The 17,982-nt window shown below is 47.1% G+C and overlaps 1 protein-coding gene across 2 annotated transcripts in view; it reads right to left on the minus strand.

Annotated features, from left to right (window-relative positions):
• SH3BP4 (SH3 domain binding protein 4) overlaps window positions 1-17,722 on the minus strand; it is a 126,097-nt gene extending 108,375 nt beyond the window's left edge. For both annotated transcript variants that reach the window (XM_072640690.1, XM_072640691.1), the window contains exon 1: window positions 17,592-17,722. The gene's annotated coding sequence lies outside the window, so the exon portion shown is untranslated. The remainder of the gene's footprint in view (window positions 1-17,591) is intronic.
• Window positions 17,723-17,982: the final 260 nt, after the last annotated feature.

Genomic DNA, 17,982 nt, shown 5'->3' on the forward strand with positions numbered 1-17,982 from the left:
TGGCAAGGTAACTTGCTTATGGTTACATAAGAGAAAAACAGGCAAAGCCTGGCATGACCTGATGACCCTCTTTGGTGTTGAAAGAATACTTCAGAGGATTTAGCCTGAGTACAGGTAGATCCCATGGCCTGAAACCTCAGAGTTCAATACAAGGGGGAAGAAGGCCCTCCACAGTCAAGTCTGATCCCAGTGAGGAAGAATAGGGGAGCTTCCCAAGTAAGAGAGTCAGTCTGGTGTCACGGCACAGGAAACTCACTCTCCAGACTCAAACCAGAGAAGAGAGCAGGAGCAGGTGTCTGAGGATGATTAGGGGAGAAAATAAGCATGAAGTGTTCTCAGAATAAACACAAAAACTTATATTGAATTAAAGAAAACTAGAGCTTGCTTTCTGTTAAACCATGAATATCCAAAGAGGCTGGGACTTCTGGATGGGAATGCTTTCTGAGGCAGAGAGCTCACCATTGTTGAGATAAAGGATTCCTCCTTGGGTATGGATGGGGTTGGTTAGCTGACATCAGAGGTCTTTCCCAACTCAAATTCTGGGGGTCTTTAATGACTTCACATGAAATATAAACAGATTTCTACATAGTACTTTCTTCATTACCCTACAAATTTGTTGCTTGTTGAGCCATTTCAGTCGCATCTGATCCTTCATGACTCCATATGGGGTTTTCTTGGTAGAGATACTGGAGAGGTGTGCCACTGCGTTCTTCAACTCATTTTACAGATGAGGGAACTGAGGCAAACAGGGTGAAGTGACTTGCCTAGGGTCCCACAGCTATTAAGTGTCTGAGGCCATATTTGAACTCAGGAAGCTGAGTCTTCCTGACTCCAGGTCTGGCACACTATCCACTGTGCCACCTAGCTACCCTTTCTCTTCATTTCATAGCTGAGGAAATTGAGGATCAGAGATGATAAGAAATTTGTCCAAGGTTGAACAGCTAGAATATTAGAGACTCAGAACTTGAACCCAGGGCTTCTAAGCCCAGTCCCGTCTTCCTTCCACTGGACCTGGCTTGCCCTGCCATTGGGATAGTTCTTTACTATTGGCCAATTAATACATAAAAGACAAAAGTCCCTGGTGGACCTTCAAAAATCCAGAATCTATGTGCAATTACTTTGCTCCAGGGAAAGCTTTTACATATAAGGATGCAGTAAAGGATGCAGTAAAATTCTTTGGAATTCATCAACCAACAAGGCATATTTTTAATAGAATTGTTGTATTTGGAGCTACAGGTAACAGATTACACTGAGGTTTTGCCCTCAAGAAATTCTCAATCTGTTGAGTTAGAATCCTAGTAACTTTTGGTGCATGAAATGGATTTGGAGGGTGGAAGCTAAGGAGGGAAAAAGAAATTGAGGTGAATAAATTTGAATGCATTAGTGGGTTATTCAATATCTTCTCCTACCAGTAGGACCAGCCCCAGGCAAAACCGTAATCCAACTCTTCACTCAACCATCCTCCTCATTCCAATGGAGCCCCAATCTTTTTCCCCTCTAGTGAGCAGCTTGCTCCTGCTGCCCCCAGCCCTCGGAGGGCAAGAGAAGGGCCCTGATAAGCTGACTCCCCCAATGAAAGTATTGGTGACTTGAATCATTAACAGTCCAAAAGATGTATACCCATGTTTAATAAGAGACCCCAGGGAATGGATAATGATTAACCCAGAAAAGTAATTGTTAGTTCATTTTCATGTACTAGGGCAGTGGGGTGAAGTCTTTTTGTCTATAAGTCATGACAACAACCCAGCAAACCAAGATTTCTGTACAGTTCCTGATGACTAATCGGATGACATCAATATTTTACTGTAGTGTCTGGGGCAGAGACAGACCATGCATGGGTCAATGCTTTTTATTCTTGTGTTATCTGGAAACTACCTCATGGCTGCCAACCCCAACATGAAACTGACTAGATTTGAGACTTAATGGGCATGATGACCAAGCAAATTCACAGTAGGCCAGCCCATTTATTCCAGAAGAGCAGCACAACAGACCCTAATGACAGACTTTTGAGCTCAGAAGGGACCTCAGTAGCCCTCTAACCCAAATAGTATTGAGCAAGGATCACTTCTCCAATATCCCTGTGAAACAGCCACCCCACCTCTGATCAAATAACCTCTGATGACACGGAATCCTTTACCATCCAAGCAACCCAATCCACTTGGTTTGGAGGAGGTTGAGCATTCTCTGGGGGTGGTTTCATTGACTGTACCTATATTCCCAGTGCCTGGCACATACTAGATGCACACGTTGTATGACCACAGGCTGGACAGGAGGCTTTCAGGGGATGCTGACAAATTCCATTTCCCTTTTGAACAGCTCTCATTTTGGGGAAGTGTCTCCTTCCATCCAGACCAAAATCACAAGGAGAACTCAAGATAACAGAGTTTGAATGAACATCAATCTCCTGGCTTGTTAGAAGGGGTGATCTCTGATGCTCACCTCATAAGGTTGTGTGAATCCAATCAGAAAACAGCAGAATTTCTCAGGCCTTGAAGCCCAAAGACTCATCAGCTCCTTTTGTAAGAGTTCTTGAGGAGCACACTCTCAAGGTATGCAGAAAGCCACAGTAAGATACCAAACAAATGTATCCAAAGCTGTCCAGAGACTCAGTCTCTGAGAGGAGCTAATCAACAGACCTCACTCATTGCTAAGAACCTCCTTAAAGGTCTAAATCTTGGGAAGGCTTTGATACAGCTTGAGGGGTCCCTATGGAGGCCCTCAGGCATGTTCTTATAATGAGAAGCTGTCAATGAATAAGTCTATTTTCTTCCAACAGAAATGGTCTTGGCTTCCAGAGAACCCCACTCCCATCTCCTAGAAAAAGATGCCATAAGAGTTGGTTCTTGGACCAGTTCTTGGTCTACAATCATGTTCCCAGTTGGCAACTACAGTCCAGATCTGTGTCCATACTAGTGAAGGTGTGGGAATTCCCATGAAGTAACTGTTCTGCAACTCACAGTCTTACTGACTTGAACTCAGATCTTTTTTGACTGAGGCCAGCTCTCTACCCATTGTGCCATGGCTGCCTTTTAAAACTATTCCATATTTGAAGAAAATCTATGAGAGCCAGAGAATATCAGCTGTGGGAAAGAATCAGCTACAATACAAGCTAATCCAATAAAAAGTTATTAAACTCCAACCAGGTGCCAAGTGCCAGGGAACAAATATACATACATATATACATGTGTATAAATTCCTGCCTTCTGGGACCATGGTGAGTACAATGAGAAAAGATTGAGACAGTATCTGGGTGTGAATCCTGCTCTGTCCCTTATTAATTGAGTGACCTTGGGTGTGAATCTCTGGCTTTTTTCCCTCTCCCCTATAAAATCAGGAAGTTGGATTAGGAAGCTTCTAAGGCCTTTTCCAACTTGTATCTGTAATCCTTCCATCGCTGGCCCCAGACAGGGCTGGCCCCAGATCGGAACCCTCCACTGCAGGCACTCCTTTCTCAAGTCTGCATCAATCCCCAGCTCATCTTGATGTGTTTTTCCTAGAGCCTGAAGAGAAGCCTAAGATGATTACTGGGGCATGATGGATAGCTCTGCAGCTCCCAGCTCCACGAAGCTGTCCTGGAATCAAGTTACCTCTGTTTATAATGGGCTGCCAACTTTGGGATGCCACCTATTAGATCACCATAAAAATGTCAGGAAAAATAGGTGCACTGTCAAATACAAACTCTACATTTAGGAAAGAGCAAAACAGAATTTTTAAAAGGGCTTAATGGTCCTCCAGACACCAAAGTTTATTTCTCAAAGACACAAGGGTTGATTTAAAACATAGGCATAGAAATCTCAGCAGAACAGTCAAGAAAAGGTCATCGTTGACTTGGAGGGAAGGAGTCCCAGGGCTTTCAAGCCTTCCTTCTCCTCCCTCAAAGCCTAGACTCTGACTGTGGTGGAACCATTGTCCTTTCATTTAGAAGAAGGGACAGAAAGGCCTCACTTCCATTAGAGGGAGGGATCCTTCAGATTCCCTCAGGGAGTAAGGGGGGCTGGTCCAGCACTTTCATGGATACTGGGAACCCCCCTCACGAAGTCTCAGAGTTGCCTAGGGCACTAAAGGGTTAAGTAACTCCCCCAGGGTCACACCGTCCGAATACAATGATCCAAGTGTCAGTGATCAAAGTGTTTTACCCATAGGGTATGTCTACCTCAGTTACCCCCCCTTCAGTCAACTGCAGGGGCTCCCACCCACCTCCAAGATTAAAGAGCAAATCCTCTCCTTGGTTTTCCTAACCAGGTCTCTTCCTCCCTTTCCGGTCTGCTTACACCTAACTCCCTTCTCCCCACAGAGGAGAAATAAAATTCCCTGGTGTCCTGGCCTCTTGACTACTCTATGCACAAGATGATGCCATCTCCAGACTTCAGACATTTTCACTTACTGTCCATGCCTGGAAATCCTTCCCTCTTCCTTTCCCTCTCCTGGCTCCTCTCAAATCTCAACTAAAATTCTACTTCTGTCCCCAGTCCCCCTTATGTGAGTCCCCTCAGAGGTTACCCCAGTTTATCCTGTATGAAATCCGGTTTCTACATAGTTGTTTGCACGCTGCTTCCTTTTCTAAAATGTGAGCTCCCTGGAGGCAAGGATTCTTAGCCCTTTTTTAGGCACTAAGCCCAGTACCTAGACCATAGTAGGTCCTTTAATGCTTGACAGGAGTGGGTGGGACTTGAACCCTGGCTTCCAGGTTGGCTTTCTAGCCTCTAGTGCAAGAAGTCTCTCAGGAAGTGGTTTAAAGGGAAGTTATAGCCTGGTATTCAAAAATCTGGAGAGACCCTAATCCTAAACAGGCAGGTCTGTGGATCTTGAAGGTACTTGACTCCTTCACTTTACCGGGACGAAAGTTAGTGGTTCAAGATGACAGGGTAATGAGTTAGAGACCTGATTTAAACCTAGCCCCACCCATCTTCATAGCCCTCCCTTAGAGCTCCCCCAATCACTCAGGAAACAGCAACAGTCTGGACTTGAACCCAAGGTTCTCCTTCATTTCTAAAAAGAGAAGTTTCCAAGAATTAGAATGAAAGAAATAAAGCTTTCCCCAAAGGAGTCTAAGGCTTCACTATGACCTAAGGTAATGCCTTTACCTGTTCAGGGTCTAAGCTTCCTCCTCCACAAAAATAAAAGATTAAAAGTGTCAGTCTTTATGAAAGGCTCTTTCTAATTCAAAATCCTATTATCCTAAGAATTCAAAACTGATCAAAGAAAAATGAGTTGCAGAGAATCACCATCATAGAATGTCAAGAGTTGGAAGGAAGGGACCTACCTCCTAAGCATCTATCCTGTGACAGGAAGCTCACTCCCTCTCAAGGCAGCTCATTCCACTTCTGAATGGTTTTAATTTGAGGGGGGGTTTTCTTCACAAATCTGAAGCTGCCCCCAGTGGTTCCCAGAGAGCAGAATAAGCCCACTCTTTACACATGACTATCTTTAGAAATCAGAAGGTGGCCATGATCTCCCAGTTTTCTCTTCTCTAGAATATTTTTTGGGGGAAGACAACTTAGAACCAGGATCCGTATAATGTTCCCACTCCCCCCAAATCTATCCTTAACTGTTTTGTGGTTGTTCTGCCAGAGGCCCAAAGATAGCTTGACTTATAAGGGTGATAGCTTGACTTATAAGAGAATTTCTACTTTGCAAGGGCTTAGACTACCTGGATTATGGCGATGCTAAGAGACTTCCCCTCTATTCTCCCCACTCACCCATGGTCCTGTAGCCTGTGTAAGTCAGAGATAGGACCTGAACCCATGAACCAGGTCCTGTGACTGCTCCCTATTCACTCTTCCATGATGCTTACTTCTCCAGACTAAGCAGCCCCCATTTCTCCAAACAATCCCCTCTCCTCTGCCACCCAATATCAGTGGATTGGAGTCATTCACTGGACTACTTCTTTTGCAACAGAATCTGATTGTTTTGTTTATGGGGGCCATTATTAATGGAGTCCCTTCTTCCATCATAAAGCCTAGTTTAATGACAGTGATTTAACCCAATTCACACAGAAATGCAGGACCACAGACAGGTAGAATTGGAGGAGCAGAAGGAGGCTCCTAAGCCATCCTAAGCCCTCTCCTCCTCCACGGGTGAAGAAAATCCAGAGTTGGGGGCCCTCCCCCAAGCTCCTACAGAGGGAGGTGAACAGCAGAGCTTGAATGAAAACCTAGGGTTATACCAGTTCCTGACACAACTGAAAAACCTCCAGAGGTAGCATAGGTGTTTTTACAGTAATGAGGAAACTGAGGCCCAGCCAGGTGGGGCTTGCCTAGGGTCAAACAGCTGGCATGCTTCTGAGGCAGGATTCAAACCCAGAGACTCTTTACTGCCAGCATGACACTGTCTGGAGATGATACACAAAAAGCGCTTTACAAACGTCAAAGGCATAGACACATACTGAAGGAGCTATTCCAAAGGTCCATTCAGAAGGTTCAGTGCCAGAACACAGACCTCTGCTGTAGCAACTGCTTGCTTTTAAATACCAAGAATAATAGTGATTTTTCTCTACTCTTGCTCCACAGACAGAAAGCTTGGAGAGGGAAATGGAGCCTGCATGGGGACCTCCCCCTGCAGCTGGGTGGCCCAGGCCCCAAGCTGTCCATGCCCCAGATCTGAAGCCCAGCTCTGACACAGGTTGCTGGGACACCCTGGGTGCAGGACTGCAGAGATGACTCATTCCCCTTCTCTTGGTTCAGTTTCATCCTTCCCCAGTGAAGACAGATAATATTTATACCACCTGCCCCTCACAAAGTAGTGGGGAGGACAAAGCCCTTTGCCAACAAGAAAGCCCTATGACTCTCCCTCTGGGAGGCTCCCCCCACCCCACTCACACCCCCAGCCTTTGCAAGGCAGCTGTCTCTCATTCCTGAACACATCCTCTCCTCAGTCTCCTCACCTCTCTCTGAGGGCCCCCAGTTCCCCAGGTCAGATGCCAGGCCCTTCCTGAACCCCAAAGCTGTTGGCCTGTTCTGCCCCTTGATATCACTTAGCAGATGTTTTGTACTTGTCCATCTGTGAATGGGTGTCTTGAGCACCAGCTGACCATAGCTCTTGGAGACAGAAGATATTTGACTTGTATTTTTATATCTCCAGTCGTAACTCATCATTTGTTATTTCATTGCTCTAGGGAAGTCCTGGCCTTAGATAAAATCTGGTCACTTCCCAGATTAGGATTTTCCCCATTCAACACGAGAATATGGGCGTCATTTCTGTCATTTCAGCCCTAACATTTATCCTGGTCCCATGTATTCCTCAGCCCCAGTCCCTGACACAGTATTGAGCAGGATAGATGGTATTTCACAAGGCTTCCCTTTTCGTTATTTTAGAAAACCAACGTCATCCAGGACTTAGGGGTCTTGATTATCCAAGTCCACCCAAGGAAAAGAAATTTTATCCCAAAGGAAATAAAATTGAAACTCCCATTTGTTAGCTGACTCATGACTAGAATACAGCAATGAATCTCCCAGTCAAATGGAGATTAGACAAAAGGGCTGTAAGACAGCGGAGTAAGCACAGCACCTCCAGATACAGCCTAGGATGAAGGCAAAGCATGGTACAGAATGTTTGGGTGATCATCAAAGGCAAGGGGAAAGCTCAAAGGCGCCATTGTTAGTGGAGTCATTATCTGGTCAGAAGGAAGAAAGGGAAGGGTTGTGGGATGGCAAAAAGGACACTAGATTTGCTGTCAGAAAAATCACAATTCCTGCACTGCTCTTTCTTTCATCTGTGACCCTGAACAAGTCACCTTAATCTCTCTGGGTCTCAGTTTCCTCTTATGTAAAAGAAGGGCAATGGAAGCTAAGTGGTACAATGGATATAGTGCAGGATTTGGAAGTCAGGAAACTCTGAGTTTAAAATCCTGATTCACATACTCTCTTGTGTGAAAGTCACTTGATCTCTTGTAGACTCAATTTCCCCATCTGTAAAATGAGGATAATAATAGTATCTACCTCACAAGATGGTTGTGAGAATAAAACAAGATAATATGTATAAATAATACAGGACTTTGAAAACTTTAAAATATTCTAGAAAACTAGCTAAATTCTAGAATCCCCTTTACCTCTAAATCTAAGATACTGGGAGGTCAAACAGAAGTGTAACACTGGTATCCACCAACCATTAGGAGACCCTAGAAGGTAGCTTCCAAAATTCCCTACAGAATTTGTTTATGGAGGGAATTGGGCAAGAACCACACAAGAGGTTAAGAGTTGGAATCGTCAAATCTGCCTCAAGGAGACAAGGATCCAGTCAATGAGGCCAAAGGGCCATCAGAGGATCAAGCACCCAGAAAGCATCTCCCTCTCTGTTAGATCTGTCAAAGAGAAGTTCTGCTTTCTTGTGATTTAGTCATTCAGTTCCGACTCTTCAGGACTCCCTGACCATGGCGTTTTCTCATCAGAGATACTGGAGTAGTTTGCCATTTCTTTCTCCAGCTCATTTGATGGATGAGGAAACTGAGGTAAACAGGGTAAAGTGACTTACCCAGGGTCACACAGCTAGTTAGTGTCTGAGGCCTGATTTGAATTCAGCAAGATGAGTTTTCCTATCTTCAGGAAAGGAACTCTTATCCCCTGGGCCATCAAACTCATATCTTTTCTGCCTGCCGCCCCCGCCCCTCCAGTGTCACGATGAAAAGAAATTTTAAAAAAACACCAGTCATTCCACAAACCTTTATGAGGCAATTATATGGTTTTGTCCAATGGACCAGCAGCTCGGGGCAGAATAACTAAAACCCAGGGATACAATTCCTATTCTCATCGTTTTCTCATTTGACTGAACTGTATTTGACTCCAGAAAACAACCAGACAATCTTTACTGCAGATTTTAGCAAAAATCCCAGGACCATTATTCACAATTCTTTTCTTTTATCTGCCTTCCTCATAATAAAGATCTAATCCAGTAAGTATTTCTCAAGTTCCTACTATGTGCCAAACACTGGGCGAAGTGCTGGGGATACAAAGACCTCCCCGAAAAATGCTCACCAGTCCCTAACCTCATGGAGTTTCCATTCCATAAAGCCACCCAGCATTAGAAGGAAGCCCAGATATTATCAAATGTCCTCATCTGGTAGAAAGGGAAACTGAGGCTCCAGGCACCCAAGCGACTCATCCAGAGTTACCTAGATATTAAGTTGTTGACTTCAGGTTTGTGGCTGTTTACTTTACCAGGGATTTTGTGAGCATATCCGGGACAGGAGAGGTGATGTAGCATAGTGAGTAAGGCATGGGACTGAAGAGTGAGAAAGCCCCAGTTTTAATCAGGGCAGTGACATACTGCCCATAGGACCATGAGCCAGTGGGCCATCTGGCCCCTGTGAGCAAAGTTCAGCAAAGGCATGGTGAGTTGAGGCTGTATACCTAACAAGCTAAGAAGGCTTCGATTCTCCCTTTCTCTCTGTAGATATCTTCTGGAGATTATTCAGTTTAAACTCTAAGAGAATACAGTCAGCTCTGAAATTTGATGGCACATCCAGATTGTCTGAAAGACAAAAATATTGTTAACCCTTCCACAGGGAGGTGCAGAGGGATTAGGCGCATGGCTGCCCCATGATCAGGAAAATCTGCATAAAATGTTTTGGTCTTCCCTTCATACCTGAGCAGAAGTCCGATTTTTTTTTCTTTTATGAGGTGCTTACAGTCCCTTATTGTAAAATGTGGGTATATTGTAAAAATGAAATATGGTATATTTGGGTATATTCTAAAAATAGGCTATATGCAGGTCAATGTTAAATAAAAATACTATCTGAAAAAGAAATTTTAAAAGTACAAAATCTACCGTAATTTCTCATGCTGCCCTACAACATATCGAAACCGAAATGGGGAAAGTCACAATGTAGAAGGGAACTAGTATTTTGGGGGATGCCCATGAGAGAGCACAGGCCTTCAACAGTTAACAGAACTGTGCATTGGTCCAACAATTCTACAATGCAATTTGGAATCATTTTATTACAGCAACTATAATAGTAGCAAAAGCTAGCTTTGCTATATAGCATTTTATGGTTTGCAAAATGCTTTACAAATATCTCATTTGATCTTTCACAACAACCCTGGAAGGTAGCTGCTACCAGCATCTTCATTTTATAGACGTCAAAACTGGCAGAGTCGGGTTCAGAGACTTGCCCCAGGTTCCCACTCCCGGTCCAGGCTGCCTGCACTTGGGCCTCTCCTAGCTACAAGGTTAAAGGTAGTTTGATTTATGTAGAGAGTCCAAAACTACAGTCCTTCTGACACAGAAGCTATTAGCTGATCAAGTGTTAACTCACCACGGCCTCCAACGTACTCTCTTAAAGGCTTGAAGATCTACACTACTGAAGGGATTTTCTACACTAGAAGATCTCTAGGCTAATGAAACCAGTGCACTATGCCTGGAATCGGAAAGACTCATCTTCTTGAATTCAAATCAGGCCTCAGATACTTACTAGCTATGTGACCCTGGGCAAGTCACTTCACCCTGTTGGCCTCAGTTTCCTCATCTGTCAAATGAGCTGGAGAAGGAAATGGCAAACTTCACCAGTATTCTTGCCAACAAAACCCCAAATAGAGTCACAAAGTATCAGAAATGACTAAACAATAACTAATTAGAAATATCACTGTGTACAGACATGATAAACCTGTATTTCCATTAAAAAATTTTTTTTTAAATCTGAACAGGCAAAAAAAGCTAGAAATGTCACTAAACTGTACATGTTCTTTTTTAATGAGTACGTAGCCACTGAGGAAATCAAAGACTGAAGGAAAGCCACCATATCAACAAAAAACTATTTATAGCAATGTCATTAAAAAAAAAAACCCAGTCAATGCCCTTCCACAGCAGGATGGCTCAAAGGAGGTACATGAGTGAATATTGTTGCCCCACAAGAAATGATCAAAGGGACTGTCTAACAGAAACTTGGGAAGATTCATATACACTGACCTGAGAGAAGGGGGCAGGATCTGGGAGTAATTTTTCTAAGAACTTGAACCCCAAGGTAAAGGCTTTCTTCACTATATGTAGGACCTAAAAACTCTGCTCAGTGTCCAGTCATGTCTTCTGGAGCTGATGGAGAAAACATGCCACAGGTCTTGGCAATTAGACTGACAGTTCAGAGGTGCCCCACATGGGATTTGGCTTGGCTTGACTGCCCTTTTGGAGAGTTCAGCTGGGGTGGGAGAATCCTGAGATGATCATGATGATGGTGGTGGTGGTGGTGGTGGTGGTGGGAAGGGGGGAAGCACATAAAACAAGACATCTTTAAAAAGAATAGTTTCTGCACTACAAATAGACCCCAAAAAAATAAGACCCTGAAGGGATAAATCCAAAATTTCACTGATTAGGGCACACATGTCCACTTAGGAAGTTAGCCTACCCTAGAAGGCAGAATTAGAGATTTGATCAAAATAGTGAGTTGTGTTAGACTCTTGCACCCAGATGCACAGATACAGGGCTAAGCAGAGCTAGCAAATAGATGCTCAGAGCCTCGCTTACAATCTCGCTTATAATTCTAGCAATTTTTAATAATGCAAAAGGAGAGCTTGTTTTCCAAACCAACTTCAATATGATTTTAGCATCTCAGAATGGGAGGGCACCTCTGAGTCACCTCTATTTATGTGTCCCAGAGCAAGATATCAATCCATCCCATCCTTCACAAATGTGATCTCAGCCTCCAACATTTGCCTAAGGCCCATCAAAAAGGGTTCCCCTATGGAAAGTCCATTTTGCCCTGGGATAGCTCTGCTAGGATGCTTTCTCCAACATCACGTCTCAATTGGCCATGGATCAGAATCCAAGAGAAGGTGGTTGGACCCTATATACACAGAGAGGCTAGAAGCAACTTCTGCTAAAAACCACAGACCCACAGTGCCTGAAGGGCCAGCAGGCACCTCCTGCACAGCCTGGGTAAGACTCCCCAGCCATTCCGGCAACATCTCAATTCTCTCTAAGCATAAAGACATTACCGGAATTCCTTGGCGCCACAGCCTACATGGATGCAAGCCTTAATGAGTAGTAGCAGAGACACAGGGAAGCTTCTAATAAGGAAGTCACTTTGGGCCTCAGGGAATTGGGTTCACTGTTCTCACAAATCTCTTAGGCCTTTTTTAATATGGTCAAGTAACTACTCAGTACAGAGGGGGATGCTGTCACAGTTCCTGCCCCTCTCAGGCTTTTCTGACCTAGAGCAGAGAAGATGAGAACTATACACTGGATCCCATGCTCCAACATCCAACTGGTGGAGTCAAGGAATGGAAGAATGTTTGGAATCAAAAGGGGCCTTTATGGTTGAACCCACCAAGTGACTGGCCAACCTTGGTGGAAGACCTCTAATGAGGAGCCAATGACCACCTTCAGAGTTAGTCCATTCCACTCCTGGACAGTTCTGATTCTTGGGAAGCATTTCTGGGTGTCTAGACTAAATTGTGGTCAGCTGGTTGGCACAGTGATTAGAGTGCCTGACCTGGAGTCAGGAAGACCTGAGTTCAAATCTGGCTTCAGACACTTACTAGCTGTGTGATCTTCGACCAAGTCACTTCACCCTGTTGGCCTCAGTTTTCTCATCTGTCAAATGAGCTGGAGAAAAATGCAAACCACACCAATATCTTTGCCAACAAAACCCCAAGGGCAGTCACCAAAACTGGACACCACTGAACAATGACAGGTTAAACTTAAATGTAGCCTTAGTTCCTGCCTCATTCTTCTGGCATGGAAGGGAGTTCCACTAGGTCCGACTACAGAGATTTCCAGATAAGTGAAGCTTAACAGTTCAAGTGCCAAAAAAGTTTACATTTTTTGGATAAAAATCTTTCTGGTCACAAGATCTCAAGAGAGAGGGTAAGAATTATCCAACATAACCAAGGCAGCAGGGCAGGCTTCAGCCTAATGGGGTGTCTTCCCTGTGCCCCGGAAGTGTTAACTTCTTAACCTTCTTTGGGCTTCAATTTCTTGCCTATAAAGCAAGAATTTAGGACAGGATGAAATCTAAGGACCTGTTAGCTAGGCCTGTGGTATATAAAGATAAGGGCACTGTCACTAAGGAGGGAAGACTGGAGGAAGGGGGAGGAAGAGACACAGAAAAAGCTTCCTCTGGGAGATGGTACCAGGGTTGAACCCTGAGAGAGGTTAGGAATTTGAAAAGGCACATGTGTGCTGACCCTGGAGACCCAAAGACCCAGAAAGACAATGCCAATTCTGCCATTTATTAGCTGGCTGGGCACAAATCCGACCAAGTGTTCACTGACAGGAAAAGTAAGAAAGGGTTGGACACAATGGCCTTGAAGCTACATCCCAGCTCTAAAACATGCATGCATTCATACATATTTGTATATGTGTATATGTGTGTACATATATGTACATATGTAAAGATAGCTGTGTGGAAAGATAGATACATAAATGGAAAGAACAGTCTCTGAAATCACAGGACCCAGGTTCAGACACTTACTGACTTCCCCATTCTGGGCCTCAGTTTCCTCTTCTGTGAAATGGGGAAGAGGGGGTTGGATGGGTTGGTCTGAGTCCCAGCTGGATCTCTGATCCTATGCATCCACTCTGGACCTGGGGGCAGCCTGAGAGAAGGTACTGGCCACTTCAGACCCACTAATGACAGGAAGGTTATGCCAGCATTCTGTAAACAGAAAACTGCTGTGGAGGAGAGGCAGAGAGAAAGCATCCCAGTAGCCCTTAGGGGCCTTGTGACACAACCACCCTACAGTCAGACAGACCAGCCAGTTAAAGGGTCTCTCTCCAGGAAACACCCAGACATCAGGGCATGTACATATAATGGCAAATTCTGTCTGCTGCGACACTGGCTGGGCAGGACCAGGGCTCCTGAGGGCCTCACAGAGTTATTCATCTACTCGATGAGGCAGCTCCCTTCTCCAGAGTCAGATGGGCCCAGTGTGGAGTCAGAAGGGACGATCTGCAGCAGACTGCCCTGGTCAGCCATGGTGGCTTCTTTTGGAGAAGGTAATTCTTCAAAAAATAGGAAATCCGAGAGCTTGACTTTTAGGAAAGCAGGTTTTCGACTCTTGGGCCCCAGTTTTGAATCCCAGTTGGCCGTGTATTATCTGAGTGACCCAGGACCAATCTCTCTGGGCCTCAGTTTCCTCAACTGTCAAATGAAGGGGTTGGTTAGGTGACCCAGAAGGTCCCTTCCAGATCCAAATGACTTCTTAGGCACCTAAAATGAATGTGGCCAGCACAGGGCAAAGTAGTTTATTGATTGACTGGTTGGAAAACGCAGTGAATGAAGCCTCCCCACCTCCCCTTCCCCGCTCCCTCCCCCAGGACTCTCCAGCCCTTTTAAAGAGCCAGGCAATGTTTTTAAACAGGGCTTCCCAGAGGCTGGAGCAAACAATCACCCCGTGTGCAAACTGCAGGAAGCCTGCCCCTTTGTACAGCCTTCTCCCTCCACACACAGAGACACACACAGATACACACAGACACACAGACACAGAGACACACACAGAGACACACACAGAGACACACACACACACACACACACACACACACACACACACACACACACACACACACACACACACACACACACACACCCACCCACCCTGCAGAAGATCCTGGGACTTAGGAACCCAAGGCCACCTCCAGCTAGGGGCAGCTCCCCGGATGGGGCCCCCACCAGGCCTCACGATTTTCATTGTTCATTTCGTAAACAAGTCAGCCATAAAGCAAACCGTAGGAAGCCAAGCTTTATCAGTCTGTGAGCCACTCTCTAGCGGAGGACTAATTGTTCTCACATTCCTCCCATCAGGAGGCATGGGGCTAGCACTCAAGGGCAGTTTCTGTGTTTATGTATTGGGACAGCTTCCCTACCTCTCCCTCCCCGCCCTTAGCCATCTTTCTGCATTTGCCAGAGGGGGCTGATAAGATCTGGCCATCATCCTCACCCCTCTCACCGACCTTCATTTTTTGGACACCTTTGGCCAAGCCCCCAAATCATGGCCCTTTTAGCCTGCCCCAACCCAGAGCTCCCGTCTGCAGAGCCAGCACCAGGCTGTGGCATGTGTCTGTCTATCCAGCCTCTGGTCCATAGTGTGCATTTAATAAGTAGTAGCTTCCCTGGCTAATGGACCTCCAAATGCTTTTCCAAACATTCATTATTTTTTATAGGAGCCTTAGGAAAAGCCTTAGGAGAGGACCTCTGAAAGGGTAAAAGCAAGCCGGCCCTCACTGGGTGCAGGGTGATCCTCTCTCTATCTCTAGTACATTCAGGCACAGGGGCTGCCCTTTCTGGCAGGTATCACCCCTTCACCAGGACTTGGGTCAGTCAAGAGGACTTTTGACATCTGCTAGTTTTATGACCCCGAGAAAAGACATTTCAAAGCTTTGGGAGCCTCTGGATGCCTCAGGAACTCAGGTCTCCAGCACTTCAGTCCTTTAGATATGTCAGCTGCTGTCACTACTGTTCATGTTAGGGGCCCAGCCCAGCAACATGTAGAGAAGAGCCTGTTTCCCAGTGCAGGGTGGTCAGGATCAGCTGAGCCTTTCTGGAAAGCTCAAGGTTTATTTTGATCATGATTTTAAGTGGAGGGAAGGACAGAGAAGAGATTGATCCTTGCCACCACAACAGGCAACCTCCAGGCCTCCCAGATGACTGTTCTCCCCACACCCCAAGGTTATAATGAAAGCACGTTTAAAAGCAGACAGCCCACTGTTTTCACTAGTAATTCTGAGCAAGTCCCCTAGGCCACCTCTCTTCAACAGACCATGTCATTCTGAGTGCAACGGGTTCCCAAAGTAAGGATGACTTTCCCCTTCTCCCTTCCCTGCTGAGATGGAGATGCCAAGTAGAGAAATGGGTAGGGAGTTCATCAGTGGGCACACACACTAACCTGAAATCTGCCTCCACAGACAGTTGGCCCTGCTCTAGCTAAAGCTAAAAACAATTGCAAAAATTCAAGTAAAGGAGAAAATTCAGGAGGAGAGGGACCAAGCAAGCCATGAGAAGTAGCTAAAAGCTGTAACTTTGTAGAGGCTACAGCTCTGCCGGTTCATTTTCGGTCCATGCGCAGACTAGCCAAGGGACTCCAGGCTCTCGTCCACCCTGCTGCTGGTTCAGCCTTAAGAACAGAAAAGTGATCTATTGGAGAACCCCAAATGTGCTCAGTCTCCCACCCTCGACGCCAACACAGGGCTCTACAGAAGGCTCGAAAAGAGTCTGAACGCAACCTGAGAAAGTTCCCAGAGACCAACTCGGAGCCACAAGCCCTCTCCCCCGGCCCCAGTCAGGGGCTTTCCAACAACGAAATCGCAAAGCAGGGCAGCCCTAAGGCGGGCGGGAGGGTGGAAGGTCCTGCCCAAGGCAGGGAGACTGCTTCCCGCTGTGGGGTGAAGGCCGAGTGCAGCGACGAACCCGGGGCACCCAGGGTCTTCCATTACCCGCAATTACAACCCAAGCAGCCGAGTAGCAATGCGCCGGGAGCGAGCGGCAGGAAGCCAGGGCGATGACAAGGAGGTTCCCTGCGTGCCAGGGTGCGTGGGTGCTGCTGTCCCTGGGTGCTTGGGGCACTGTCCCCTCCTACCCGAAGAGACGGGACCAGGGTGTGAGTGTGTGAGTTAGTGTTAAGTGTTTGTGTTTCGGGAGGGTTTGTGTGTGTGTGTGTGTGTGTGTGTGTGTGTGTGTGTGAGAGAGAGAGAGAGAGAGAGAGAGACAGTGTGTGTGTGTGTGTGTGTGTGTGTGAGAGAGAGAGAGACACACACAGAGACAGAGAGACTGTGTGTGTGAGAGAGAGACAGAGAGACAGAGAGACAGTGTGTGTGTGTGTGTGTGAGAGAGATAGAGAGACAGAGACAATGAGAGTGTGTGTGTGTGTGAGAGAGACAGAGAGACAGAGAGTGTGTGTGTGTGTATGTGTGTAAGAGAGAGACAGAGACAGTGTGTGTGTGTATGTGTGAGAGACAGAGACAGTGTGTGTGTGAGAGACAGAGAGACAGAGAGAGACAGAGAGACAGAGTGTGTGTGTGTGTGTGTGTGTGTGTGTGTGTGTGTGTGTGTGTGTGAGAGAGAGACAGAGAGACAGAGTGTGTCTGTGTGTCTGTGTGTGGCCACCTTCACTGGGTGCCTACTCCAAGTCGGTCCCTGCTCCTCTTTCCTAGCACTAACCTGACCTGGGGCCCTGGCTTTTGGCGATCGCACATCGCAGGCGCTCCACTAACCCTACTCCGGCAGGCAGAGCTCCCTTCTCTACACATACCGCGCGCCCACCTGAGGGCAGGAGAGCACCCTCCCCGACCTGCCAGCAGAGTCTACACGAGCAAAAAGTAGGGGCGCGATGATAGATGAGGCTCCGTGCCCAGCGCTGGCAAAACCGGCCCCACGGGGGAAGGCGTGTCGGGGAAACAGGGCGGGATCGGAGCAGAGGAAAGTGTGGGGAGCAGAGGGAAGCTCTGGGGAGTGGGGAGACTGTGTGAGCGTGGCTCGCGGTCTGGGGCAGGGGGTGCTAGGAATGTCCAGCACACCCCAGGAGCCGGGTTCGGGCATCTGCAGACTGCAGCCAGGAATCAGAGGCCCCTTGGGAGGAAGGCGAGTGTCCACCGCCGGCGGTCCGGGAGACCCCGCGGGAGCCCCGAGAGTAAAGCGTGTCGGGTTCCCACAAGCCCGGGAGACAGCCTACCTCGTTCCCATAGTGTCCTCTCCCCTGGGGTGGCCGCCGGGGCTGCTGCTCGGGTGGAGGAGCCCTGATGGATCACCAGGAACGCCACGGCAGCAGCCGCGAGCGAGGCTTTTCTTTGGAGTGCCCGGCCGAGCGAGTGCCGTGCCTGGATCCGAGACTGGTAGCACAGTGAGCGCGCGCGCCGGTCTGGGTCCGGCTCTGCTCCGCCGCGGGGCTGGACCGGGTTGGGCTGGGCTGGGGAGGAGCCAGGCGGGCGCGCGGGCGGAGAATAAAACCCCAATGGGGGCTGGGGGCGGGGCGGCGGGATTCGAATCCGCCCACGTCACGAGGGCCCCGCCCTCTCCCCTGGGCCGGGGCTGCGAGGCAGGAGCCGGGTCCCGCCCACCTCCAG

The sequence above is a fragment of the Notamacropus eugenii genome, chromosome 2 (genome assembly GCF_028372415.1).
Source record: "Notamacropus eugenii isolate mMacEug1 chromosome 2, mMacEug1.pri_v2, whole genome shotgun sequence".
NCBI lineage: Eukaryota > Metazoa > Chordata > Mammalia > Diprotodontia > Macropodidae > Notamacropus > Notamacropus eugenii.